Below are 27312 nucleotides of genomic sequence, written 5' to 3'. Positions count from 1 at the left end.
GTGTGCATGTGTGTGTATGTGTGCATGTGTGTGTATGTGTGCATGTGTGTGTATGTGTGCATGTGTGTGTATGTGTGCATGTGTGTGTATGTGTGTTCATGTGTTTGTGTGTTATTGTGAATCAAATACAGGGCTTCAAGCGTGAAGTGCTTTACCACTGAGCGGCACTTTTAGCTCTAGTTCTCTAGTTGAGTAATTTAATGATGCTCTAAAAAAATAAGAAACTCTGATGTTTTGATACACAAGAATCACCAAGCTGCACCTTCCCCCTTTCCCTGGGTTTAGTAAGAACATTTTCTAGCAATGATAAATTTGATTTTTTTCAGGTCTCTCTGTCTCTCTCTTTGTCTCTGTCTCTGTTTTTGCCTCTCTCTCTTAACCTTATGGCCTTCACACTCATCTCTGTCTCTTTTCCTTCATCTTTCTTTTTTCAGGAAATTAAAAAAAATATTTTAACATAGCAATCTAAAACTAAAACAAAAATACTGTTTTGTAAATTATTAAAAAGTTCATTTCCAGTGGCACAGGCCTTTAATTCCTGCACTTGGGATGCTCTTGGTTCCTACCAGAGCTAAGAGGTGTTTAATACAGAACCATTTACTCTATGAAGTGATGATAAAAGAACAATATTCTCTAAATAGCACGCACATCTTCATCTGGAGACCCCTGTAACTCAACACCCACTGTTCTTATTTCCTTGTTCCTAAGGCTCACACTGTCCACAGTCTTTCTCTCATGGTTTTTCCACCAAAAGACATGGTGTCTAGTCATGGGTAATGAATGTTACTGTTATCATCCCGCCCAATGCTGATACTCTACCATGCTGGAAAGGACTCAAAATGATTTTAAAATACCAACTGCAAGACTCATCTGGCTCTGTGATGGTTGAATTTTGATTGGCCAGTTGACTGTATCAACTAAAACACAAGCAACTGGGCACTCTTGTGTGAGATTTCTTGATTAGATCATTTGAAACAGGAAGACCTATGCTAAACGAGGGCAGCCTTTTCTGTTGGCAGCTCATATAAAAGGACATGAAAGAAGGCCACTGGTTTTCTGACTGGTTGTCCTCAGTCTTGGTGGCAAGTTCATCCATCCTGCTGTTGAGACATTCCTTCATTGATATTAGAACCTTCTCTCTAGGGGTCCTCCAGGCCTTTGGCACCAGACCAGGACTGCTGAGACAGCTGGACTTGTGGATTCTTAGTCTTTCCAGAATGAGACAGCTGTTGTACTATCCAGACCATATCATGTAAGCCAGTCTAATACACTTTAACATACATTCATGCTATCAGTTCTGTTCATTCACAGAATCCTGACTTCTCATAGCATAGGGCCTATGGAGTAGTAGGATTTCATACATAGAGGGTTATGGCTCTAAAAGCAAATATTCCAACAGTCATTTTTTTTAAAAGATGTTTTCCCACTTTGTGGTGTTACAACATTTTTTGGACCCAGAATTATAGCAATATATAAACTAATCTGAAAAGATCTAATTTATAGAATTCATCCATATAGAAACTAAGATGTTAGGATTTAAATGTAAGATAATTTCTTCTGAATAAAATGGTAAGCGAGTTTTTACTTTGTTTTGTTTGGGAACTTTCAAATATAGCTAACAATAGGACTGAGGCTATCACCATGCTGTCCTCCTCCTCTTTCCCCCTCCTCCTTCTCTTCCCCCTTCCTCCTCATCTTAGCTACTTTTCTATGTTGCTGTGATAAGACAACAGGATTAAAAGCAAATTATGAAAGAATGTGGGATTTTTGTGTTTGTCATCCCTCAAAGGTGGCAGAGGCATGGGAGCAGAAGACAGTAATTGAAAGCCAAATGATCATATCCTCACCTGCCAAGATGAGACAGAGAACAACCTGGAAGTAGCATGAAGGCATGAGTCCTCAAAGTCCATCCCCCAGAATATTCTTCCTCCAGGAAGGATATAACACCTTCCTGAACAATCCCACCAAATGGGACCCAGGAGTTTAAGTACCAGAAACCATGGGACACATTTCTCATGCAAACCACCACATTCTCTAGTCTGTTTTTAATTTGAGACAATGTTTTATTCTGTAGCCCAAGTTGGCCTCAAACTTGTAACTATCCTCTTGTCTCAGATCTCTCAATGCTGCTATTACAGGCATGAGCCACTTTACCTATTTCTTCTTCCTCCTCCTCCTCCTCCGTGCTCTTCCTCATCCTTATTGTTCTTCTTGATGAATAAAAGGATGGAGCAGTGGTTATGGTGGTTTTGGTGGCAGAGGCCCAGGATTCAGAGAAGTGTTGCATAGTACTTCCAGGGACTCAGTGTCCAGTGTCTGAAATGACCTTATTCCTGAGAGATGTCAGGAGCAAGCTTTATTAGATGTAAGAGCCTCATTGTCTTTTAAACAATAAACAAATTTATTTTAAAAATAAAATTATTACTTTCATGTATTTATTTTACCTCTGTGTGCATGTATGTGTATGTTTTGTTTGTGTGTGTGCTGATATAGGTGTGTAGGGATATATGAGCAGTTATATGTATGGGTACATGTCCGTGTGGAACCGGAGCAAAATATCACCTGTCTCCTTCTATTATTACCTTATATTTTTGGAAATATGTTTTCTCACTGAACATTGAGGACATGATTTTTGCTAGGCTGGATGGCCGGCCAACTCTTAGGATCTTCCTGTCTCTGTCCCCCAATGCTGGGGTTATGGGTTCCTGCAGTCTTGTTCAGCTTATACTAGGGAACTGGAAGTTTGAAATCAGGTCCTCTTGTGGGACTCTCTTATTTCCCTAAATCAGCCAAGGTTATGTCTTGCAAGTGTACCTGTCCCTTGGAATACTTCCTTCATGGAATTCCCTACTCTCCACAGCATTCTCCTTCTTTAATATCTCTCTAAGCCAGCACTTGCTCGCAGTCACCTTAAAATTTAGTTGACTTCTTCTAATCTTCTGAAACATTTTTTATCTTCAAATAAAAAAATGTGAGTTTCTTCATGATCACGGTTTATCCTTCCACTTGTATTTAAATAGAAAGTGATGTCTAATTCAGATAATACTTTCTCTATGGTAGTATCCTGAAGCAGAAAAGCCACCTCTGAATATGAGGAAGGACAATTAATACTAGGCCTTTGGAAAACTATATGGAACCTACTGCTTCAGGAACTTCCAAAAATATATATGTATATGAAAGAAATTTAGATGGAGTCACCATAGAATATGATAGACAATGTCCTAACCAGATATCTTACATCACCAAGTACAACCTCTTACATCACTCTGCCACTCAGGATGATAACATGAAAGCCTAATGAGACTGTGTGGTCTTAGCTGGCCCTGTGAACACAGGATTCACCTTGACTATACCTGAGAACACTGGTGTGTGTGTGTGTGTGTGTGTGTGTGTGTCCAGGTCTAGGTGATTGGAATGGGTTACATCTTGCTGAATCATTGACCACAGAGGTCCCATAGACAGCTGCCTCACAAAGATCACAGGATACTTGTTACCCTCTACAGCCTGAGGGTAAAGCCATATTGCTGGAGTCCCTACTCATTTATGTTATCAAACATGGAGAAATAGGGCTTGTGACTAGCTAGAAGCGTTACCCTTATTGACTAGCATTCACTGTGCTGGAATGGACTTGACATACTATGGGAGGAGAATATTAGTCATCATTCAACCCAGGTACAAACTCTGTCACCTAAAACAGTGACCTGTCTGTAATATACAGGTTCACTGGGATACAAATGTTACAGAAATAACCAACCATTTTAAGAAAAAAATTGGACTTCATGCCCATTCAGTGACATGGAACCTGTACCTAACACCATGGAATTAACTAAGAATCTGTGACTAGATAGATTGTGGGCCTAGAGAAAAACTTATTGCTATTACTTTCTTAAATGAAAATAGCAATAAAATGACTCCTAGTTACATATAAACTCTACCTATAGATTAGTGTATCACTCAGTCTTCACCATAGACGTTTCCTCTTGCAGTTGATGGTAATTGGCCCAGACACCCACAACTGGACAATATGCAAAGGGTGAAAAATTATGGAGCACTGAGTCTTAAATTGAATATCTTCATCAAACCCCACCCATCAAGCTCATGGATCTATGCAAAAGAGGAGGCAGAAAGATTGTAAGAGCCAGAAGTGGTAGATTCCTTCAGAGAACAGTCTTCCAGACACAACAGGACAGATGTAAATATGGACTCACAGAAACTATGGCAGCGTAACTGGCATAAGTTCAAATCAGACAAAAATCCCTATGTGGAGAAAAGTAAGTAGACACAAAGTTCCACTCCTAACCAAAAAGCTCTTTGTGATTGGTATCTGCTAGGAAAGGTATCTGCCAGTGACAGTGACAACTTCAGGACAAACCCCACGTTCAGGGGTAGTTGGCCAACACAAAGTTAACTTTGTTATTCTGTGTGCTTTTTAAAATTTGTTTTAGTATTTTTTTTGTCTTTTGGTTGTTTTCGTTTTTGACTGAGGGAGGAGAAAGGGAAAGAGAATACATGAAGTTGATATGGTATGGAGGTGGGGAAGAGCTAGGAGTAACTAGGGGAAGACAAAGAATATTCTCCAAACAAAAAATTAAATAATACTAAAAAAAAAAAATAAATCCACCTCCAAAATGGAAAAGTAGGATCCCTTTTAATGCCATCCTGCACAAGATAGTTTGTTATCTAACTTAAAACATTTATGTATTTATTTATTCATTTATTCATTTTCTTCTAAAAGAGAATGTCTTTTTAAAAAATGTTATTGGTTTTAGTATGTTGGTTTTCATATTATAAACTCATGCCCAGTTTTTAAGATGCTGTTTCTTTTCTGTTTGCCTTAAGAACAGGAACACACACACACACACACACACACACACACACACACACACACACAAGAATTTGCAGGTATTGCCAAGATGAATACTTTGTCCACAGGGACAGCTAAGACACAGTCCTGTTAGCGTGTTATGTTACTTTCATGAGTGCCAGAGCTATGTAACTAGAGGAATACTAGAGAGGAGACGCCATAGCATTAAACAGGCTTTGCAAATTAAAGAAAAAGACCATGTCCAATGATCCCATTCAAGCTTGATTTTTTTTAATAGTTGTAAGAGGACATGAATTATCCAGGCACTGTACTGACCATCTTATATACATAATGCTACTCATACCATGATGTACAGATATTATTTTCATTAAACAAATAAGGAAACAAGTTTAGAGAGGTTAAAATAATTTTCCAAAGCCATACCAATGGTGTGTGACAAAGACATCAAATAATCATTACCATGCACCTCTAGAGAGTAAGGACTTACCTCCTCGGCTATCTGGGAGAACTTCTTTGATCCTGTAGCATGTTTTCTCATGTGTTCTCTGCAGGTGGAAAAGTAGGTCTACACATGGACAAGAAGCCCAGAGTTCTCTTCAGTTACCTTTGAATTTAGACATGACATCATAAGGGTCGCTACCAATAGCCTTCACATACACAAGACATCAGGACAGAATCTTACCTCTGACAGTGTTTCTGCTTGGTGCTTAGATGTGTTATGGAAGCAGTATGATATTAAGACGAACTGAAATGGTGGTGTGTAAAAAGCTTGTCAAATACAGGGTAGATACATGATGAGATTATGGATTCCAGGTTTTGTATGTTAAATAGCTGTGGGTCAAAGCCTCAGAGAACCACATTGGAGTCCTTGACAAAAGCAATACTTAGTGTGTGTTAAGGAACGATGTCTATGCAAACCAGAGTCAAATTTTGCCTGGATCTAGTCCTGATGCTACAGAATACGAGGAGAACTGACCCTGCTCTTAGGGAAGCACTGGTGCACAATGCCAATAGAAGAGAGAAGCCAGATAAGAGGGTGACATAATAGCCTCCCGTACTTTTTCCTATTAATGCAGTTCAGTTTAGCTCACTGCCATAGCCACACTGTTGAACTCTGTGAGGGGCTGAGAGGCTGAAGTACGGAGGAGGGTAGAGAAATTGGAAAATGACATGTTTGTGGGTCACTTGTGGCTCAAGGGATAGTTTGGAATGCAAGGAAATTGGCAAAGAATACCCAGGCAGAACAACAGAGTCTGGGAAGGTACCCACGAATCAGATGGGAAAATAAATGCAGTCAAAAGCACTGCTTGATATTTTTATTCTACGTCTGAAAATTGAACCTCTATATGAATGTGAACATCTCGTCAAAACGCATAGTCTACATATGACAGGGGTAGAGCTTGAGGTCTTACTGTTTCTCACAGAGCTGAGGTAAAAGCAGTTCTGCCTGTTTATAGATCACACTTTGAAAAATAGCGTGAGTAAAGTCTTAACTTTGCTTAAAAATGCAAGGCATGAAGCCAGGTCTATTAACCCAGACCTTGGCAGTTTGAGTTTGGGTAATTGCAGGAAGTTCAAGGACAGTTTGAGGTACTGGTGTGTGTATGTTTGTGTGTGTGTGCGTGCGTGCAAGTATCTGACAATATGTATTAAATCCCCAAGAGCTACACAGTCCATGATTCTATCATTTAACAGGAAGAATTATTTGGTTAGGACAAACTCTCAAAGAGCTTTGAATGCCAGGGTAAGGATTAAATGACATGAGTTAAAGAATCATTGCAGATTTCTGTATTGGGCAGAGTGTAGGAGAGCACCTGCACTTACGTAATATTTATCTTATGACACATAGGACAAATAGGGTAAAAGTTTCATATTAAGCACCAAAGTGAGTGTCTGCATTGGCTAGAGTGAGTTCAGTGCTAGCTCGGGCAAGTGAGTGAGGAGTGAGATTGCCCAGTGAATGAGGGCCTTTGCCAAGAAGCCTGCCATCTGAGCTGAATCCAGAGAGGTCACGAGTTGTCTTCTGAACTCCACATGTGTGCACACACACATGCATACATACACACACTCATACCCACACACAAATCAATCAATGAATGTGAAAATTCAGACTATATCTAAGTATTTACTATACACTATAGTACTAATTATTAATATAGTACTACACCATATCACTAATTGCTATGTGCATTATACTATATATAGTATTACCAATTACTATATCATGGCTGTACCATGTTAAGGAAAGAGTGTAAGGCTTGCAGTCATCTGAACCAACAGCAAGCTGATCTGACCTGCCCACTTCTCTCTCATTCTTGCTGACAGAAAGCCATCCTCATGATCAAACAGCACAGTAAAACACATATGGGAAAGGAACGCAGAAGTTCATGTGTTCATGAATCTTTTAGCATGGTTTTACAAGGGAAGAAGTGCTTTTCTCACCCTGACTGACCTAGAATAGCAGTCAAAACCATGAAGAGATGTTATCAATCTTTATCCACATGTCTATCCACATGCTTATCCACATGTTGGTTCTAGCATTTATTATAGGTTTTTTTGTTCTTTTCAAGGTTGTTTTGAGAGGATAATATTAGACCTACTCATTACACACAAATACATAGACACATTCTCTTTGTCTCTGTATCTCTCTCTCTCTCTCTCTCTCTCTCTCTCTCTCTCTCAATGTCACAATTCTGGGTCAGGGACATGGAAGGGTCATGAGGAAGAAATAGGGGATATAGTTAGAGATTGTAGCTATAATTATAAATATAACACAGCTTCTGTTTGATTACACGGGAAGTCCAAAGTGTAGTAGGGTAGTTACTTGGCTTTCTTACAGGCAGGTTAAATTCAAACAATCGGAGTACACAGGAGAAAAGAGGACTAAGGACATAGTTGTAAATAGTCTCAAAGCATACTATTAAGTTAATTGCAAGGCTGAGCCAAAGTTTAGGTTGTTTCAGGCAATTTTGTAAGAGACAAAAAGGTTATCCCTATACTGTATTCACTCCATAACCTTGAAAATAAATTACCGGAGCTATTTCAACAAATTAGACTCTAACAAAATACAATCAATGCTAAAACCACCATGAGTATAATTTAGTGCTTAGTGCATAAAGTTATTTTTATGGATTTGGAAATTACACCCACAAGGATGAATTTTCCCGAGAACTGGAACCAACTTATTAGTGTTAAAATAATTTTTAGAAATAAAAGTAGTCAGTGCTTAAGGGCATAAAGTAGAAAGTCAGAGTCTAGGAGGTATAAAGTGAAAGTAAATTTTACCCTCTCTAATCCCCAATTTCTTGACTGCATTTCCAGAAAGTATAATTGCACATGTAATTATGTATATAAAATTGTTTTCCCCCAAATGCCACTTTGGCTTTTCCACTTCATATGTCATTTGAAAGCATTTGAGTAGATCATTTGAATATAGCAATATCTGAACAAGTCTAAATTGAACAGGTTGTTTACATGATTTATAATAGTTGACTTAATCAGTTCCCCCAATGGAGTATACATGGGTTTTTAAAAACAATTTTAAGTGGACAGCTATGATATACCTCTGCATACTTTTATTAAGTGTTATCTATAGTAATGGATATAACAGGAAAATGAATACATTTTTCATCTTAATAGTTAAGGCCAGGTTGCCATTTCCTCAATTGCTATGTTCTCAACATCTGTGTATCAATAAGTTCTTTAAAATCTACACACTACATTTCTTATTGATTGCCTAGGATGCATGTTTTTTTTCCTCATAGGAGAGGCTGCTTATCTCTTCTTTATTTATTGGTCACTTCTGCTTTTCTTTCTTGTACCATACTCAATATAGGACATTAACAATGCACCTTTACGGCTATGATTTTATAGAAAATATTAAATAGGGTATTTAATATATCAAAATTTAAGATGAAATTTCTTTTTTCTTCTTTTAAAAAGATAATATGTTGTCATTGCATATTCTAATACCCTTTGATATTTCCTGTTTGAAATTATACAGGGAGAGGGTAGTATTGTGTAGTTGATTTTAGTCTCTCCCAATTTTGTTAAAATTTATTTTCTCCTCATTTTCGTTAATATAACTTTGGAAATAAATTTGTACTTATGGATGTAAATCTCTCTCTCTCTCTCTCTCTCTCTCTCTCTCTCTCTCTCTNTCTCTCTGTGTGTGTATGTGTTGAGGGCTCATGAATCTTTTGGTGACATAGTCAGTTTCTAAACTGTATCTATTTAGGAAGTCCTAGAAAAACAGCAGCAGTGCTGGCATTTGGCTCGACAGTTGTGGCTCAGGGCATCAGTAGGACACAGAGCAGAATACTTGCTGAGGAATACGATCCACACTTGATTCTAATTTTATCTTTGTGCTACAGTCTTCAAATGTGAGGACAGCTGGTGTTGGGTAAATCTGTCCTTACAAGCTGTATGAGGTTGAAATAAAATTAAATATCTCAGTTTAAATCCAAATGCAAAGACATGGAAATATTCTATTCATCTTTTGCTATTTCACTTTCTGCATTTTGACAGAAAGGCATCTTCTACTATGAAGTCCTAGAAAACAACATGAAGCTTATTATTAGCAGGATGTGGGTCTGAACCTTTAAAAGCCCAATACTTCATAAAAGGTAGACAAAGTTCTGGCTTTTCACCCCATCTTCCACCCTGCTGATAAAAGGATAGATGGTACGTACCTGATTTGATAGCAACTTTTTCTTTGTCTTTCTCCCTTGAACATATAATTGCTACCAAGAGTGAAGCCCACACCTCCACCTGGGTTGGGCTAGCAAGCCCCTGTGACCCCTGAGAGTTTGCAAATAGGGGAGCCCCCAACCCCCTTCTAGACTCTTCCCAGCAACTCAATAACTTGGTAGTTGTTAAGGAATAAATCAGGGTAGTGAGGTCATAGAATAGCCAGGCTACTGGCTCTTCTTCAGGTGGCTGGATTACCAAAGTAGAAATGCTCTAAAAATAAGTGAGAGCACAGAGTCTCCTGCCAGGATTGGGTTGCTGAGATAACTAGTTACCAGGAAGGTTATTGACATCATCTGTTCTCCTAATGCACTATGCAAATTGGAGCCTGAGCCTGCGGGAAAGACAGATTTGATTATCACCCAATGGTCAGTAAAATCCTTAGTTCTTGTCCTGGTGACTATTGTTACTCCTTGTCTGATTCATTAAATTAGTTTTCCCTCTTTCTCTAGTTAAGGTCATCCAGTGAATCTTTATAGAATAGGTATTTTTAAATGATTGATTTGTGTGTGTGTGTGCTGTGTGTGCACTTGAGAATGTGCATGTTTGTGTTTGTATGTTCTTGAGTATATATGTGTGTGTGCATGTTTGCATTTTTATGGTGACCAGAAGCCAACTCTCAATGTTATTCCTCAGGAGCCATCCACCTTTTGAGACAGGTTTTCCCAACACTGGAACCTAGGGCTTGATGATTACACGAGGTTGACCTAGTAAACTCCAGGGTCTACTTGAGTCTACTGCCCCAGCTCTGGAATGACAGGTATATAGCTTTTTATACTGGATCTGGAATTAGACTCAGGTCATCATGCTAGTGCCACAAGTACAGTACCAACTAAACTCTCCCCCAATCCTAGATTTCATTTCATTTTATTATTTTATCTTACTTTTGAGACAGGGTTTTACCCCATAGCCATGGTTAGGCTAGAACTCACTATGTAGACCAGCCTGGCCACAAACTCACAGAGATAAGCCTGCTTCTGTTTCCCGAGTTTTCTCACTATGCTTGGCACACCAGTTTTTACTTTTATTTATAATAATTGCATATGACAGCAGGTGTGGTGACACATACCTGTAATCTTAGCACTTGGAAAGTGGAGGCGGGATGATTGTGGGTTCAAGGCTCATTTATATAATGTGAGCCTCACTTTATATAAGAATATTGGAGGCTCAGTGTAGTGCACATGAAGCAGTTTATTTTACAACCCTGCAAAAGTGGTGTCAGCCTAGAATGACAGGCAATCCTGACTGAGAACTAAGAACAGTTTTCTAATGCAAACCCTTTGCTTCCTCTTTGACTGAGTAATCAGGAGGGTGCAATCTTATAGGACAGGTAGATCTTTCTACCACTCTACCACTTTTCCTCTCAGCCACCTAGGCTGCATATCTCTGTTTATCTAAGTAAACCTGTGGTTTATCTCCTGCTTATTTTAAAGCATCCCAGGCTTCTGACCTTGTTACTTCTGCCAGTTTTCAGGCAAGTTCAGCTGTTGGTAATTTTCTACTCTAAATTCTAGTTTGTATGGGTGGAGGGTAGTTAGATTAATCGAGTTTGGGTGGCAGTGGTGGGTAGTGGGGCTACCTTAGCAGGACCCCAGTGTTTTCTCTTCATCTTTAACTGGCCCTAAGATGATTCAAAATACTTTGAATTAAAAACAAGCTATCAGATTTTATTTCTTACAGTTGTCAATGATGGTCAGCCTGGGCTACATGAAATGCTATCTCAAAAGCCAGCCAGCCAGTGGGGGCTAGCAAGATGGCTCAGCAGGTAAAGAAGCTTGATGTCTAGCTTAATGATCTTAGTGAGATTCCAGGAACTCACATGGTAGGAGAGAATCAACTCCCACAAGTTATCCTTTGATTTCCCTTTGCACTGTGTATTCCTCAATCAACTAGCCAACCAATCAACCAGTCCACAAACCAGCAAACAAGTAAACAAATGTAAAAATTGAAACAAACAAAAATAAAGAATAAGTTAACAAGGGAGTATGATGTTTTAGTATACCATATGCATCCTACACATCATGGAATAGCCAAACTGAGGCACTTAGCATATAGAGCATCAATTTTTTTATGGTTTCTTCATAATAAAAACAGGCTAGATGCTTCATTTCCTTCCTTCTAGATTATTATTTATTTTTAGTTTTTAGTTTTGTTATTTTGTTGTTGATAGACAAGGTCTGGTTTCTCTTTATAGGCCTGGCTATTCTAGAATGGAGTTCCTGGTCTTTATAGACAAGGTTGTCCTTGAATCACAGAAATTTGCCTGTCTCTGCTTCTGAGTTCTGGGATCTAAGTTACCTAGTTTCAGACTTTCCCAGTCTGTGGTCCTCTGGCTTTTGTGCTATGGGCCCAAGATGATGAGGCAGAATACCATGACAGCAGTGTGTGGTGGAAAGAAGAACTGCTCACCATGGAGGGGCTGGGGATAAGACACATCCTTCAGAGATGTTGTTTCAAATAGGTTCCACTTCCTACTAGTTTATTTAGCTGTGAATTGATTAGTGGATTTGTCCATCATGAAGTTAGCATCCCCATGACCCCCTCACCTCTCAGTAGCTAATGAGGAATTAGATCTTCAACACATGACCTTTTGGGGAGACACTGTATTGTTACAGCACCCCACTGTTAGATGTGTGCCCGAAATTAAAAAAAAACCCCACATTTAATACACTTTAAACGTTTCTATTATCTTGAACAAGCTGGATATCTGTGTGTGTGTGTTTCAGAAGCTGAGTCTTCTATTCCGCATAGTTTACAGGATTAAATAACAAGCCTTGAACAAGGACCTACTGTGTAGTCAACATCCTAGCAGCTGGAGGGTGAGATGAGAGACCATATAAAAGGAAAAGGCCTGACTCCCCTCTTTTTTTTTTTAAACTAAATATAGTGGAACATGGTATAAATATTTCACCAGCCATACACCTTACTTGACATTTTAAAACATTTCAGATAGGCCCCATCTGCTTTGTTTTATAACTTCAAACCATTTTGCTTCTAGGTTCAAAGTAAATTGTGTAATAAAAATCACTCCTCCACCAATAACTAATGGCAAGGATATAGAGAGAAGAGAACCCTCGTGTGTAGTTAGTGGGAGGAAAGGAAGGGTGAGATTCCTCAAACACTAACACTAGACTACCATATACTCCGTCCTACTTGTGGGAATATATCTGAAAGAAACGAAGTCAGCAGACAGAAAGGATATCTGTACACATGTGTACTTCATCTCCATTTTCATTAGCTAAGGTATGAAATCAGCCTGGGCACATGTGGAAGGAAATATGAATAAATATCACACACACACACACACACACACACACACTGTATTTAGATAAAAAGAAGAATGAAATTATGCTATTTGAAGAGAAAAAGATGAAACTAAGGGTATCATGTTAAACAAAACAAACATAAGAAGACAAGTATTGCATGGTTTTACGTATGTATACATATGTATGTAAAGAATGTAAAATGCATGTGAGAAGAGGAACTGGAGAGATAGCTTAGAGGTTAAGGCACTTTATGCTATTGCAGAAGACCTACATGTTGGCTCTCAATTGCCCATAACTCTAGCTTGAGGAGATTTGATCCCCTTGTCTGACTTCTTTGGGCAACAGACACAGATGTGGTGCACATACATGCATGAAACAAGACACTCATATACATAAAATAAAATAAAATAAAATAAGTAAATCTTTAAAAATCTTAAAGTAGTGCCAGGCCTTATGGTGGAACCCTTTAATCCAGTGCTCAGGAGGGAGAGGCAGACAGAGATGTCTGTGAGATGGAAGACAGTATGGTCTATACAGTGGGTGCTGTGACAGCCAGACCTATATAGAGAGGCCCTGTCTAAAATATAAAAAAAAAAAATAAAAATCTTCAAGTAGAAGACTTAGGGAAGAGAGGGACAGAAGACAGAAATTGGGGGGAAGGAAAGGGAAGGAATAGGAAGGATGAATATGATCATGTGAGAATAAAAATGTCTCAGTGAAACCTTTAACTTAGACCATTGTTATGCACTAATTATAATTTTTTAAAGAATAAAAAAGTGAAACACGTCTTTCTGGTCAGGATAGAAGCTAGGGGACTCAGTGTCCTGCCATTTTTAATGGTAAGGCAAAGAAGACAAACCTTCCTGGAATGATTCGCTCATACAGCCGTTCCCTCATGAACAGGCGGTGCGTCCTATCCCAAGGACAGTAGTTTATGCAAAGTGACCACATGATCACAAGTGCTGGCAGCTCTCAGAGATTGGCTACCTGCAGGACTGTGTGACTCAGCATCTGGAAGCAGGTTCTCACCAGGCTGTCAGCCCTCAAGGAGAGCTTCAGGTCACCTAGCCCAAGACTTCCTCCCAGCTTTTGCTCTTTTTGAAGCACGAGGCCCAGGTTCTGGGCCTTCTAAGTGATGAGATTAGCATTTTGAGCCACTACATCCTGCTCCTTAAAACCTAAACACAAACAAACAAACAAGATTCCAAAGTCAGAGAATAGAGACTTTTTGCCACCCTGTAAACTATTGTGGAACTTGGAAATACAGCAAGACACTCTTGTGTGCGCTTTCTGAATGCTGGGCATTGACAAGCAAAAAAAAAAAAAAAAAAAAAAAAAAAAAAAAAAAAAACAAAACTTGGCCATGTGGCTGTACATATCTCATATCTCCTCCTTTCACTGTCTTTGAACCACTTAACCTTTAAGCAACAGTGAGACTGTTTCCTTATCAATAGAAATACAGATGAATGCTGTTTTGAGAATAAGAGAGCTCCATCTGTACATGACAAAATCTTGCTATTTTCTATTTTATTTATTTATTTATTTATTTATTTTTTGTTATTTTCTTTATATATATTTCAAATGCTGTCCCAAAAGTTCCCTATACCCTCCCTCCGCCCTGCTCCCCTACCCACCCACTCCTGCTTCTTGGCCCTGGCGCTCCCCTGTACTGGGGCATATAAAGTTTGCAGTACCAAGGGGCCTCTCTTCCCAATGATGGCCGAGTAGGCCATCTTCTGCTCCATATGCAGCTAGAGACACGAGCTCTGGGGGTACTGGTTAGTTCATATTGTTGTTCCATCTATAGGGTTGCAGACCCCTTTAGCTCCTTGGGTACTTTCTCTAGCTTCTCCATTGGGGGCCCTGTAAGCCCACTTCAAAAATCCTAGTTGCCTCTTGATCAGTTTTTACCACCATTGTTTTTTTATCATGATCCTCCACTGACTGGTGCTGAGGAACTGAAGCAGAATTTGAGATTCAACAGAATCAGGAGCTCTAGGTCAGACTGCTCAAGAGCCCTTCACTGGACATCTCTGAGGTTTTTATTCCAGGATAGCTCAGGATTCAAGAGAAGCACTGTTGAACAAACTCAGTAGTTCTCGTAACCTTCACCAGATGTGCTCAGGGCAGAGACTTATGGATATTTGTATTATGTCCCTGACTATGCTGAAGTAAAGAAAGCAAGCATCTCCTCCAAGGGACTCATTGAGTAGACAGAGCAATCTCCCAGAAGGATACTGTAGGGATGCGCTAAATACAACTCTTGACATGGTCTTATTTACATCTGTTTGGTAGTTACAATTTAACTTCAAAAATTATCCTTTACCATAAAGAAACCAAGATTTTCGTGGGCATTCTTTCTATAGAAAAGCACAGTTTATGGCAAGAGAGATGGCTCAGGAGTGTATAGGTCATTGCCAGAAAAACCTCAGTTTGCTCCTGGGAACCCACATTGTAGAAAAAGAGAACTGATTCCCTCAAGTTGTTTTCTGGCCACCACACGTGTGCAGTGGCATGCACATGCACACATATCCACTCTAAATGTAAAAATAATAAATGTAAAAATGGAATTTCAACCAAGACCTGCATATGTGTGTATGTGTGTGTGTGTGTGTGTGTGAGTCACTGTTTTATTGCTGTGAAGAGACACCATGACCAAGGAAACTTTTATGAGAGAAAGCATTTAATGGGGGCTTGCTTGCAGTTTCAGAGACTTAGTTCATTATCATCATGATAGAGAACATGACGGAATGCAGGCAGGTGATGGAGCAGCATCTAAAAGCTACATCCTAATCTGTAGGGAGGGGAGAGAGGAAGAGAGAGAGAGAGAGAGAGAGAGAGAGAGAGAGAGAGAGAGAGAGTTGGCATAGGTTTTTGAAACCTCAAAGCCCACTCATAGGGACACACTTCCTCCAACAAGGCCACACTTCCTAATCCTTTTCAAACAGTGCCACTCCCTTGTGGGCCAAGTGGAACTGTGTCACCAGACAAACACTGGGAAAGTCAAGTGGGTTCAGAAACCCCTGTACCCTCAGACCTGAGGATGGTAGGAGTTTCACCTACTCCAGACACCGGATCCTCTTCTGGAACACGTGACCACGACTACCACAGGAAGAGCATGACCTCTAGCTATGTAGCATGGAGTTCTCCATGCTGGCCCAGAGGGTTAGCCAATAAGCTTCCCTTCCTGGACATTTCTTCCTGCAAAAGGTATTTAATCTCTGGTCCTTCATGAGTAAGGCGTATGCATCCATTTTCCATGATGAACAATGAATAAACAGTATAGACAAGCAAGGACTGCCTCTCTCATTAAGAAGCTCTGTGGGAGAAGACTTCACCATAGAGAACCGCACCCCTTAACTCTCCCACAGAACAAAGAAGACCCGTCTACCCTTCCAGACACTTCCAGCTAAGCAAAGCCGGAGGTGTCCCCCATCCCCTCACTTTTGCAGGCCCGTGCTGTCCCCCTTCCTTCCTGACTCCATCTGGTTTCCAGCGGTGACTGGATGCCTGGGAGTTTGGGGACCCCTGCTTTGGCTTCAGCCTGTGTTGTTTCTCACCCGGGTGGGGGCCCCCATCTTAGCCTGTGTTTTCTCACCGCCGAGAAGTGCATCAGCATGCTTGTCATCTGCCAGAGTGGACTTCACACATCCAGGCAGTGAGACAGAACTCGGAACCACACTCCCTGATGACTAAGCATTCAAATATATGAGCCTATGGGGGCCATTCTTATTTAAACTACCACAGTGTGTGTGTGTAGGGTACACACACACATACACACACACACACACACACACACACACACACACATGGTTTGCACATGCAGAAGGCAGAAGTTCTCAGCTGTCCTCTCCTTTGCCATCCATCTAGCTTATTTCCTTGAGACAGTTTTCACTTTCCTGGAGCTTTGTTTTTTTTCTCTAGATAGCCTGACAGTCGGCAAGTTCCCCAATGCCTTGTCTCCACCAAGCAATATAGTAAAAACAAAAACAGAAAACAAACCAAAAAACATCACCCAATTCCAAAGCATTTTGTTCCTCCAAAGTAAATTTTCTTGCCTGTTAAGAAGCCGCTCCCTATTGCTTTCTCCCTAGCAACCAGCAGCTTGGATTCGCCTCTGTGAGATTTTTTTTTTTTTCCATCCTGAATGTTACATCCTGAAATCATGCAATAGGTGTGACTTTTCATGTCTGGATGCTGTCACTTAGGAGATGTAGTCACACCGAGGCACAGATTAATATTTCTTTCCTTTGTATGGCTATCTAACACTCCATTGTGCATACCTACTACACTTGGCTTGTACATCTGACCAGCAGCAGACCTTTGCATGCATCTAGCTTTTGGCTTTTGTGAATGGTATTGTTTTCAGGTGTGTGTACATGCATGCGTGTTTGTATATCTGCTTTTCATTCTTCGGAGTGTATCCATACTGACTTTATTTTTGGACACCTTATGTTAATTTTGGGTTTAACTTTAGAGAACCTGCCAAATGGCTTTCGTAGAAGCTGGCCTGCTTTACAGGCTCACCAATAGTGAAAGGAGGCTGTAAACTTTCCATATTTTTTGTCAACTTTTATTCTCTGTTTCTTCAATTATGACCATGCAGTGCGAAGAAATACCCATTTTTAGTATTGATTTGCATTTCTTCAATGGCTCAGAAAGCTGCTTTGTATGTGTTTGGTATGCAGGATTTTGAACAATGAATCTTATTTTGAATATTGTAGGGAATCTGGTTTTTGAAAAAAGAAATCTTTGATGACGCACATTGAATTATGAATATTTACTTTTCTTATTTTAACAATATTCTTTATTTTAAATTATGTATATGTGTGTGTTTGTGTGTATATATATGCGTGTAAGTGCAGGTGCCTGCAGAAGCCAGAACAGAATATCTGATTCTCTGGAGCTGGAATTACAGGCAATTGTGACCTTCTCAACATGGGTTCTGGGAACCAGACTCAAGCCCTCAAAACGAGCAATGTTTTAGTTGCTCTTCTGTTGCTGTGATAAGAAACCATAATGAAGGCAATTTATAGGGAAAAAAGCTTTTAATTGCGGTCACAGTTGCAGAGGGTGAGTCCCTGCTCATTTGGTGGGAAGCATGGTGGCAGGCAGGCATGCTGTTGGGATGGCAGATGAAAACTTATATCTTATTTGTAAGTTAGAGGGAGAGAAAGAAACTGCCTGAGTTGAGCTTTTGAAATCTTAAAGGCCCCGCACCCAGCCCCCAAGGTACACACACTTTCAACAAGGCTATAGCCCTTAATCCTTCCCAAAACAGTTCTATCACCTGGGGACCAAGTATTCAAATATATATATGGGGGCCTACGGGGGTCATTCTCACTTAAATTGTCACTAACTGGTTGAGCTCTTAAGTGCTGAGCCATATCTCTCATCCTGAGATTTTATTTATTTACTTAAATATTTTATATATTAAAATGCATTAGAGTGATTGCTGTAGACAGAGATTGTACTTCTGGAGACAGAATAGGAAGGTTTTCTTCACCCCCTGAATGCCATTTTTTTTAACTTGGTGTTTTCACAGACAGTGCCTGGGTCTTTCACCATCTCCAGCAAGCATTGTGAAAGAATTGAGTGAAACGTTGCCATGGTGAGAGCGGCATCTTTATGTTACTTTATGCTTTCCAGTCCTGCTTAGAATTTCCTTTTGAAGGATTTATTTGCTCGTTTAAAAAGTTATTCTGTATTTTATTTGTTCTTACTTTTCATTATTATTTGGATATATCGTGCAATGTATTTTGATCATATTCACCATACACGAAGCTCCTGCTGAACTCCCTCCCTCCCCTCCTTATCCAAGTTTGTTCCCCCTAACCTCTCATTTAAATCCATTTATGCTGTTGACATTGCCTGTGGCCTTCTACTAGAGTATAGTCAATCGACCAGGACTGCACCTTTCAAGAAAACTGTCTCTCTTTCATCTAACAACTACTCATAGCTCCTCAGCTAGAGGTGGGACTTCATGCCCATCTCCCTTGACTGCTAGGATTTTGTCTAGCTTGAGTTTGTGCAGTTCTTGTGAACATTGCCTTAACTGATGCAAATTCATAAGTGTGACTGCCCAGCTGTGTCCAGGTAATGTGTCCTTATAGTCATTTACCATCTCTGGCTCACACAACTTTCCAGCTTCTCTTTGGCAACGATTCCTGAGGTGTGTGTGTGCATGTGCGTGTGCGTGTGTATATGTGTGTGTCCCATTCCTAGACAAAGAGCTACAAGCAACTAATGACTGATAAAGAGAAGGGGATCAGGGATGAGCCCCTTAATTGGTTATTTAATACAAAGTAGTCAGCCCTGAAACCTTATACACAAAAACAACAAAAACAAGACTCAGTAGGTTGTGTCTCTTTCTTTCTTCTCCTTTCTCTCTATACTAATAATTAATATATAATAATTAATATATAACAACTAATATATAATATATAATATAACATATAATATATAACATATGATATAACATATAATACATAATATATCTGTTGTAGTATTTATTTACTCTCAGTTGGTGGTTTCTACACCACTTGTGATCATTCAGTTCTCAGATAAAACACATACAACTTTTATGTTGTAGGAAATATTAAAAATGACTGGCAGGCTTCCCATGCTACTCTCAGTAACTCTCTCTAGCTATCTCCCACCCCCCATGTTCCCAGCTCTGGCTTGCTTGTCCCTGAGGCCTCTAGTTCCTTCTCTGCCATAAACCCCTGTAATCAGTGGTCCTACATTTCAGTAAAAAAGTAAATCAAAACTCTTGAAGCTTATAATTAACCAAACAGATTTATGTATCAATAAATCCTCAGTTCACAAGATGATAAATCAATAATGTCAGAAACAATTGATAATAATAAAATCTGTCCACCTAGATTAGACAAATTATCTCAATTATTCTACCCTTATGATGTCATAACTACCTGTGGCTAATTAAAGCCACGCTGGTTCAGGTTCTTTTTCCTGTCCATCTGCTTCCATCTTGCCTCCTCCTCCCTCCCCTGAGAAACTCTCTGTCTCTCCAACTCTTCACTCTGCCTCCCTTTTCTCTGTCTAATCACAGGCTTTCTGCTGCACTAATATTTTAATGTAATTGGACAGGGAAAATCCTGTAACACCTTTATTTTTAATAATAAGCCTTTAAAGCACTAGAGCTGGGCAGGTATCTGCACTCTATGCTATTATGTTTACTTCCCTACCAATAACACCAAGATATGACTATCCTTGTTTTTAGACTTGCACATTAATCCTAAGAATGGCACAGGAATCATTGGTTTATTTGCTATGTGCTTCTAAAACAGGGTCTCAGTAATCCTTTGTCTCAGCTTTCCCTGTCCTAGGGTTATAGACTTGTACCACCATGCCCAGCAGGTTTGTATATTTTAATTTATTTAATGGGGGGCTAAAAGAATAAGAAATACTTAAAAAATTAAGTGGTATAATTGTACCGTCTTGAATGGAAAGTAGAGCAATTATCCAGTTGACAAGGGGGCCATGGAACATCCTGCTCTATTTGTGTCTTCTTAGGGCTGTGTGTGCTAGGCAACCATTCTACCACTGGGTCATGATGTCCTAGATCTCACTCATAACTTCAATTAAATCTACTTATATCTTGGCCCTCTACTCTTAGAAACAAAAAATGTGAAGCACTTAATATTTTTATAGCTTTTCTGTTCTCTCATTGTGTCTACCACTCTGCTGAGAAACAGTTTGGAAAGGGTAGTGTTGGGAGATCAAGGTTTGGTGGATACTCTCCAGCTCTCTGGTGATTCTTGAGCTTGCTTAGAGCCCTGGCTAGTCCCAGAATTTGAGAGAAATCTAAAACTATTCTTACTAATGTTGTGAGTCTTAAAAAATTCACTTGATTAAAGATCGATGGGATTATGTACGGTGATGTATGTTGATGATATATTCTCTGTCTGTCTCTCTTTCAAGATAGGGTTTATCTGTGTAGCTATGGCTGTCCTAAAACAAGCTCTGTAGACCAGGCTGGCTGGAAACTCGGAGTTCTGTCTGTCTCTGCTTCCAGTGTGCTGGGATTAAAGGAGAATGTCACCATGCTTGGCCTGATCATACATTATAATCTTAATCTCAGCACTCTAGAGGCTGAGGGGGCAGATTATGAATTTACGTCATCCTAGGTTACATAGTCAGTACTAGGCCAAGGAAGGATACACAGTAAGATCCTATTTAAAACCATGAAAGAAAAATAAAAAACAAACCAAAATAACAACAATGACAACGACGACGACGACGACAACAACAACAACAGCAAAACCCCAAACAATATGTGCATGCTTTAGACAGTTTTTTTCTTTAGTTTTGTATATGACATTGCACAGTGACAGAAAATAAGTTAACACCACTCCCAAAGCAAGAAGATGTTAAAAAGAAAACACCAGTTGTTCAGGCTTAAGTAGTTGAGACTTTAAACTGGGTTCAGTCTTATATTCCTCAATTTTTAGATTTCTCCAGGTACTGCCCCCAATAAGGATAAGTCTCACAGATATCTGGTGAGAATAAAGCACCACGCAGGGTACCCAAGAGATTAAAAGATGATTTTTGCTCTCAGTCTGGTAAAGATTATGAAATCCAAGCAACAAACCATAGCACATGATCTATTACAAGTGTTTGAATCTAAATTCACAGTGTTATGGAACCAACACTCGAAGTGTGTGTGTGTGTGTGTGTGTGTGTGTGTGCGCGCGCGCGCGCGCGCGTGCCGCGCGTGCGCGTGCACATGCACATGTGTGTAGAGAAGGAAGGCAGAAGAGGTGGGGAGAGGAGAGACAGAATAGAATGAATTCAGGCTTAGAAGAACTGATATTTCACAATGTATTTGAGGATCTATCTTGAGAAGTTTGGAAGTTGTGATTGAGTTTGCACTTATTAAACACCCACACCCAAACCCACCCACTTACACCTATGCGCATACGTGCGTGCGCGCGCATACACACACACACACACACACACACACACACACACACACACGTTTGAAATGGTTCATTCTTTGCCTATCAGTACTCTTTTATTACTGTCACCCTGTGAAGAAATCCTTGCATCCAACAATCATTTATCTGCTGCATGGAGTATGCTTTCTGTACCAAACACTTAGTGTAACAGGTTTCTCAAGGCCTAATGGAGACATTAGCACAACTTATCCATGTCAGAGGCACCATCCTGACTTAAAAACCCTGTATGTAGGCCTCAATACCTGCCAAAATGAGAATAAAAACCCCAAACCATCAAAGACTTGATCTATGCTTCCAGAATCCAGCACAGTTCCTAAATGTGCTAATCTTGCCTTCTGGTATCTGTCATTGTGCTTCTTTCTAATTGTTTTTGCTAACAGAAGCATCTCAACTAGAATGTTGTTATTTTGTATGAGGGACAAAGAACTAAAGGATACAGGCTGTATGATTTGGGTGTAGCTACTAACATGCAATATAGACTTCCCTTTTGAATTTAAGAGGTTCTTTGTGCGTTCTATGGTGGATTTAACTCATAACTTTCTGGTGGCCTCAAGGAGATTCCTAGAGACTGAAATGCTAGGATACTGGGGGTCTTGGATCCCTTTGGGATGATAGTGTTGGGGAAATGGACGGTTCCTAAGAGGTGTGCACACTGAGATGTTCCAGGGTCTCAGAAACTTCTTCCACCCCTGCCTCTGTTGACCTAGAGGCTCCTGATGCCTCTACACTAAATAGTAAATTACAGAAAGTTGTCAGGATCTGTCTCTTCAATAGGCGATTCTGTTTATGGCACTTTCAGCATAGTATAGTTAGGAAAGGCTGAATGTAACCCAAATTCCAGTGTCCAGGACCCACATGAGATATCACTAACCCTTGGTTTGTATCTGTGTGGTGGCCATGCCTGGTTTTCTGTTGTTACTTGACTGTGAGTCTCTGTGTCTCTGTCAGTTGGAAAACAGATCTAAACTGATGGTGGGTAGGATGTCCAAGACACAAAGACAAGACACCAGTGAGATACATCTTAAATACTTTGAGGGGTTGTGCAGTCAAGGATGGATATTATGACAAATTGCTTCCTTTGGTGTGAGGTCGTCCTCCAGGATTTAAAACCCTTTTGTTGGAGACCTGAGTACTCTTGGCTGGTTTAAATTGCCCAGAGAATACCAAACCTCACTCTTTCTCTTGGCCCCACCAGAGGAACTTGATATTCCCTTCCATATTCCCTAGAGTGGCTCCCTAGACAGAGGAAAATAGTTCTGCTGGATATACTCAGGAGAATGGAAGGTAGTGTCTTCTATCTTGGGCCCCTTCCCCCACCACAACCGTCCATGGCCAACCACAGCTATCCACGGCCAACCATGGCCATCCATGACTGCCAACAACTGTAAAGCTCTTCCATTTCCTTTGACAGTTTCAAGATGCTTACTCCTGGCTATGTTTTGCTGCTTGAGGTCTCATTTCATCCCTTGCTTTTCTCCCTGGAACAGCATTGCTCTTCCTCGTCTCAACCCTGGGAGTATCTCCTCCCATCCTGAGAGTGGGAGAATCACCTCTGTTCACCATGGCCTTGAGCCCTTCATAGTTTGTCCCCTCTCTGCATCCACAAGGACTCTCTTGCTGTCTGTCTTCTTGCATCTGCGTGCTTCTTAGTGGAGTACACTGATGGAAGGGAAATAGTTTTCTTTATTGTGCTGGGATTTAGGGAAGTAGTCTCCTCTATTTTGAGCCCCTTGACCCCACCATACATATGGAGTGGCTCTGGCTATGGGGACTCCTGGAGAAATTTCTTTGTTGTACAGACAACCTCAAAGTCTTTTTTTTTAAGGGGAGCACTTTCAGCAGGCCCAAGACACAAAGGTCCTTCCTCTTCTTTCTAGTTTTTATCTCCTTTTCAACCAGTGGTCTGTATAATTGGAAAACACTGAACCTACCTTTCTTTGAAAAAACCTCAGGCTCTCATTAGCCTCCTTGAGAATGCTTTTTAAATCCACCAGTGGAACTGGGATGATTGTCTGAAGTTCCTGGAAACCCCCTCTTCACAGCCGGGAAGTGGACAGGATCTGCTTGAGAGTAGAAAACTGCTCTTGGGCTGAGCAGGGGATCACTGCCAAGCTGTGCAGCCTGGATCATTTGATTTTCTCCTTTGCCTAACCTGACTGGACCTTAACACCAACCAGGGTTAGGAGGCCCTCAATAGTTTTCACCAGAGGTTTTATCAGGATTGAAGGCAGGTGCTAGAGAACCCACCAATGTGTCTAAGGTGAATGAGTTAATCAAAGAGCCTCAAGAATCTCTCACTGTGGCTTACTGGAAATTTAACTATCAGAGATCCAGATGTTCCAGAAAACCAAAGAGCAACTAATATTGCTTTTGTTATTCCTTCAACCTCAGATATTAGAAAAAAACATTTCAGATAGTATTAGGACTTGAATAGATCCCAATTATTGGATATTTCTCAAAAGGTTTACAACAATCATGACTCTGTAGATGAAAATTGGATCACAAGAATGACTAGAGTAATGATGGTAGTGCTCAGGGAGACTGATAAAAAAGATCTCAGAGATCTGGATATCTGCAGAGGAAGATGCTAGAGAAGGGCCAATGTGCTTATTGGGGAAAAAAAAAAAAGGGCAGTGGAAAAATAAATGACCAAACTGGAAGAGGGAAAAAGATGTAGTATCCTCCATTTTGAAGAGGACTAATGGGGCCAGGGCTCTATTTCACTGAGTTCACAAGAACACAGGGTAACATCAAAGGTAGTGGAAAGTTTTCTGGTTGATGTCAAACTGCCAATATCCTCTAACTGGGAAAGTCCAGACATTAGGACCCTGAAATGGGTCAGTGGCCTAAAGACTTGATCCTGTTTCTTCCAGTTGGCTGGCTTGTTTGTGGAAAGTGGCTGCTCCAGCCGTGATAGTAAAAGAACCTGGTAAACTGACTTTGGTACAGATATTATTGGCTCTGCTGCAGTTGGAACCTCAGCTCTAGTTAGAGGGGTTGGGGGAGCAAACTATTTAAGGAACTCTGTGCCATGTCGACACAGACCTGAGCAATCTGAAATTTCTGCTTCTCATCTGGAAACCCAGAAAGACTCCTTCACTGAGGCTGTCCTTCAGAATCAAAGAATCTGGAGATTCTCTTTATGGAGTAAGAAGGTCTCTATAGAGCACTGGGAGAGAGTGGGTGCTTCTATGCCAACCAGTCAGGGGGAATTGGAGAAAGTTTAGCCATGGTCAGGAGCAGGGTGGGGGGAGGGCTATAGGGGACTTTTGGGATAGCATTTGAAATGTAAATGAAGAAAATATCTAATAAAAGAAAAAAGAAATAACCTTCAGGAAAGAGGAAGGAGACGCTGAGAATCTAAACAACTGGTATCCATTCTTGTTACCTTTCCCCCTTAGTTATCTACTTTACTTAGAGCCATGGTTGTGCCATTAACTCTTTTGCTTCTGGTCCTCACCATAGGACCCGGCTTAATTGCCTACTTAGCTATGTAAATCTTAAAGTAAACTCTATTGAATTATTAGTGCATATAACATGCTGCCCCGTGATGAGTTCACTTGATTCATGCCTATAGAACCAGTGGGGAAATGTAACACCCTCCCAGACCTTAGCACAACATATGCCAAGTTGGAAGCACCATTTTGTTCAAAACCCAGCCTATAGGCCACATCTGTCAAAGGAGAAGAAAGACCTAATCCATCAACCTGATCCGTACTTCCAGGGATTCAGGCAAGTCCCTAAATCAACTAACGTTACTCTTTTGGCTTCTGTACTTCTGCTTCTTGCTAACTGCTCTTGTTAAGTGAAGTGTGTGGGTTTTGTGCATACAAGACAAAGAAGTGTGAGGATCGGGGCGGCATGATTTGGGCAAGTTTCCCATGCAGCCTCCAGCTGGCAACAAAAACAAAAATAAAATAAAAGTTAAAAACTTGTGGGGTTTTAAGGTGAAGAGGTGTAAATCCTACCACTCATGGGGTTCAAGCTGAGTGCTAGAGTTCAAGGCCAGCTTAGGCTCCATAATGAACTCAAGCCAGCCTGACATGTCCTGAAGCCCTGTCTCCAAAAGGGAGGAGGAGGGGCTAAAAGTGTAGCTCCATTGCTTAGTATTTGTAAGCCCTGGGTTGATGCCAAGCACAGAAAAACCAAAGCCGAAGTCCCCCTCTCACTCCTGGTCAAAGCGATCATCCTGAGTACTTTGCTAGGAGCATGAACTTCAAAGACAACTTTGCATTGCTCCGAAAGAGTCCGGGTCTCAGGGTCCGATGAGAAGACTAACTCTTGCTCTAAAAAGAGTTACATACTGAGGGACCATTTTATTTGAGGCCACCCTGGAAAAGAACAGACTTGGCTGAGCTGTTTTTAGCCCTTGGGAGCAACCTCAGGATGTGTGGCATTCCAGGAGAGCAGCTGCATACTATACTCCGAAAGTGACGCAAGCGGCGACTGTTTTTCCTACCCACAGCAGTGACTCTCTCTGGGAAGGGGAGCCAAACCTTTTCTCTCCAACTTGTGCTGTCAGGAATGTTGGCCCATAGGTTTTTGGAGGGGAAGTTTCAGATTTTCTTGCTTTTTGGAAAACAACAACAAAAATGGATGAAAGAGGTAGAAAAGAACAAGAGACAACACAGTGCACTGTAGAGAACTCTCGATTTCATCACATATACAGTATCCATCTACCGGCATTTCTTAGTTACAGCTGGAGACAGGAATAATGATGATAGAAATGTTTATTGAGCCATTTGTGCAACATCCAGTATACAGATTTCAATATACAACTAATTTGACAAACACTACAATCTTAAGGGTAACACAAATTTCTTCTTTTTCCAGACAAGGAAAATGAAACTGTAGTCTTGGGCACCTATAATCCCATCACTCAGGAGGAAGTAAGTCTGAGACCAGCCTGGATGACACAGACAAAAAAAAAATAGCCAAAATTAGTTAACGTTCTTATGTTATACGGCTCATAAGCAAATGTCATATAATGGAAAGGCTGTTAGAATGTGTTTGATATTTCATGTTTTATAGAGAAATGTGAGACCAAGGAAGAGATAATTATTTCATAGACTGGGAGCAGAGAAACGTCAGAGCCAGACTGAGAATTCGTGTTTCAGTTTTATGACTCTTTAAAAAGTTGTTACAATAAAAATTTTCAGGTATAAATATCTGTATTTTTATATACACACTGGCTTCTCAATTGCATATTCATGGCCAATTTATATCATTTGTACTTGCACATTTTTTACTCTCAATATATTATTTTGAAGCAAATAGTAACCATATATTATCTAACCTATCCTAGTATGTTTCTCTAGGAAAAACATAATAACAGAAAAGTATAATAATAACAATAGTGCTGACATCTCATCTAAACAGGATAACTTCTTTTTTTTTTCTTTTTTTTTTGATTTTTAATATTTTTATTACATATTTTCCTCAATTACATTTCCAATGCTATCCCAAAAGTCCCCCATAGCACTCCCCACTT

The 27312-nt window shown here is 40.2% G+C and overlaps 2 protein-coding genes across 11 annotated transcripts in view; one reads left to right on the top strand and one right to left on the bottom strand.

Moving 5' to 3' along the window:
- Positions 1 to 9739, bottom strand: part of Myot (myotilin) — a 43233-nt gene extending 33494 nt beyond the window's left edge. For 4 of the 6 annotated variants that reach the window (XM_029471773.1, XM_029471775.1, XM_029471772.1 and 1 more), the window contains exons 1-2: positions 9517 to 9739; positions 5313 to 5429 (exon numbers count right to left, since the gene is read on the bottom strand). The gene's annotated coding sequence lies outside the window, so the exon portion shown is untranslated. Of the gene's footprint in view, positions 1 to 2154; positions 2175 to 5312; positions 5430 to 9516 lie in introns of those variants that run through there. The other 2 variants (XM_021151058.2, XM_029471776.1) reach the window with 2 other exon arrangements.
- A 161-nt stretch (positions 9740 to 9900) lies between these two features.
- LOC110285129 (serine protease inhibitor Kazal-type 11) overlaps positions 9901 to 27312 on the top strand; it is a 97112-nt gene continuing 79700 nt past the window's right edge. For all 5 annotated transcript variants that reach the window (XM_029472108.1, XM_029472107.1, XM_029472106.1 and 2 more), the window contains exons 1-2: positions 9901 to 9942; positions 18386 to 18451. The gene's annotated coding sequence lies outside the window, so the exon portion shown is untranslated. The remainder of the gene's footprint in view (positions 9943 to 18385; positions 18452 to 27312) is intronic.

This window comes from Mus caroli, chromosome 18 (genome assembly GCF_900094665.2).
Source record: "Mus caroli chromosome 18, CAROLI_EIJ_v1.1, whole genome shotgun sequence".
Classification (NCBI taxonomy): domain Eukaryota; kingdom Metazoa; phylum Chordata; class Mammalia; order Rodentia; family Muridae; genus Mus; species Mus caroli.
Note: the sequence above shows the minus strand (reverse complement) of the source record. Positions and strands in the feature narration are given on the sequence as shown.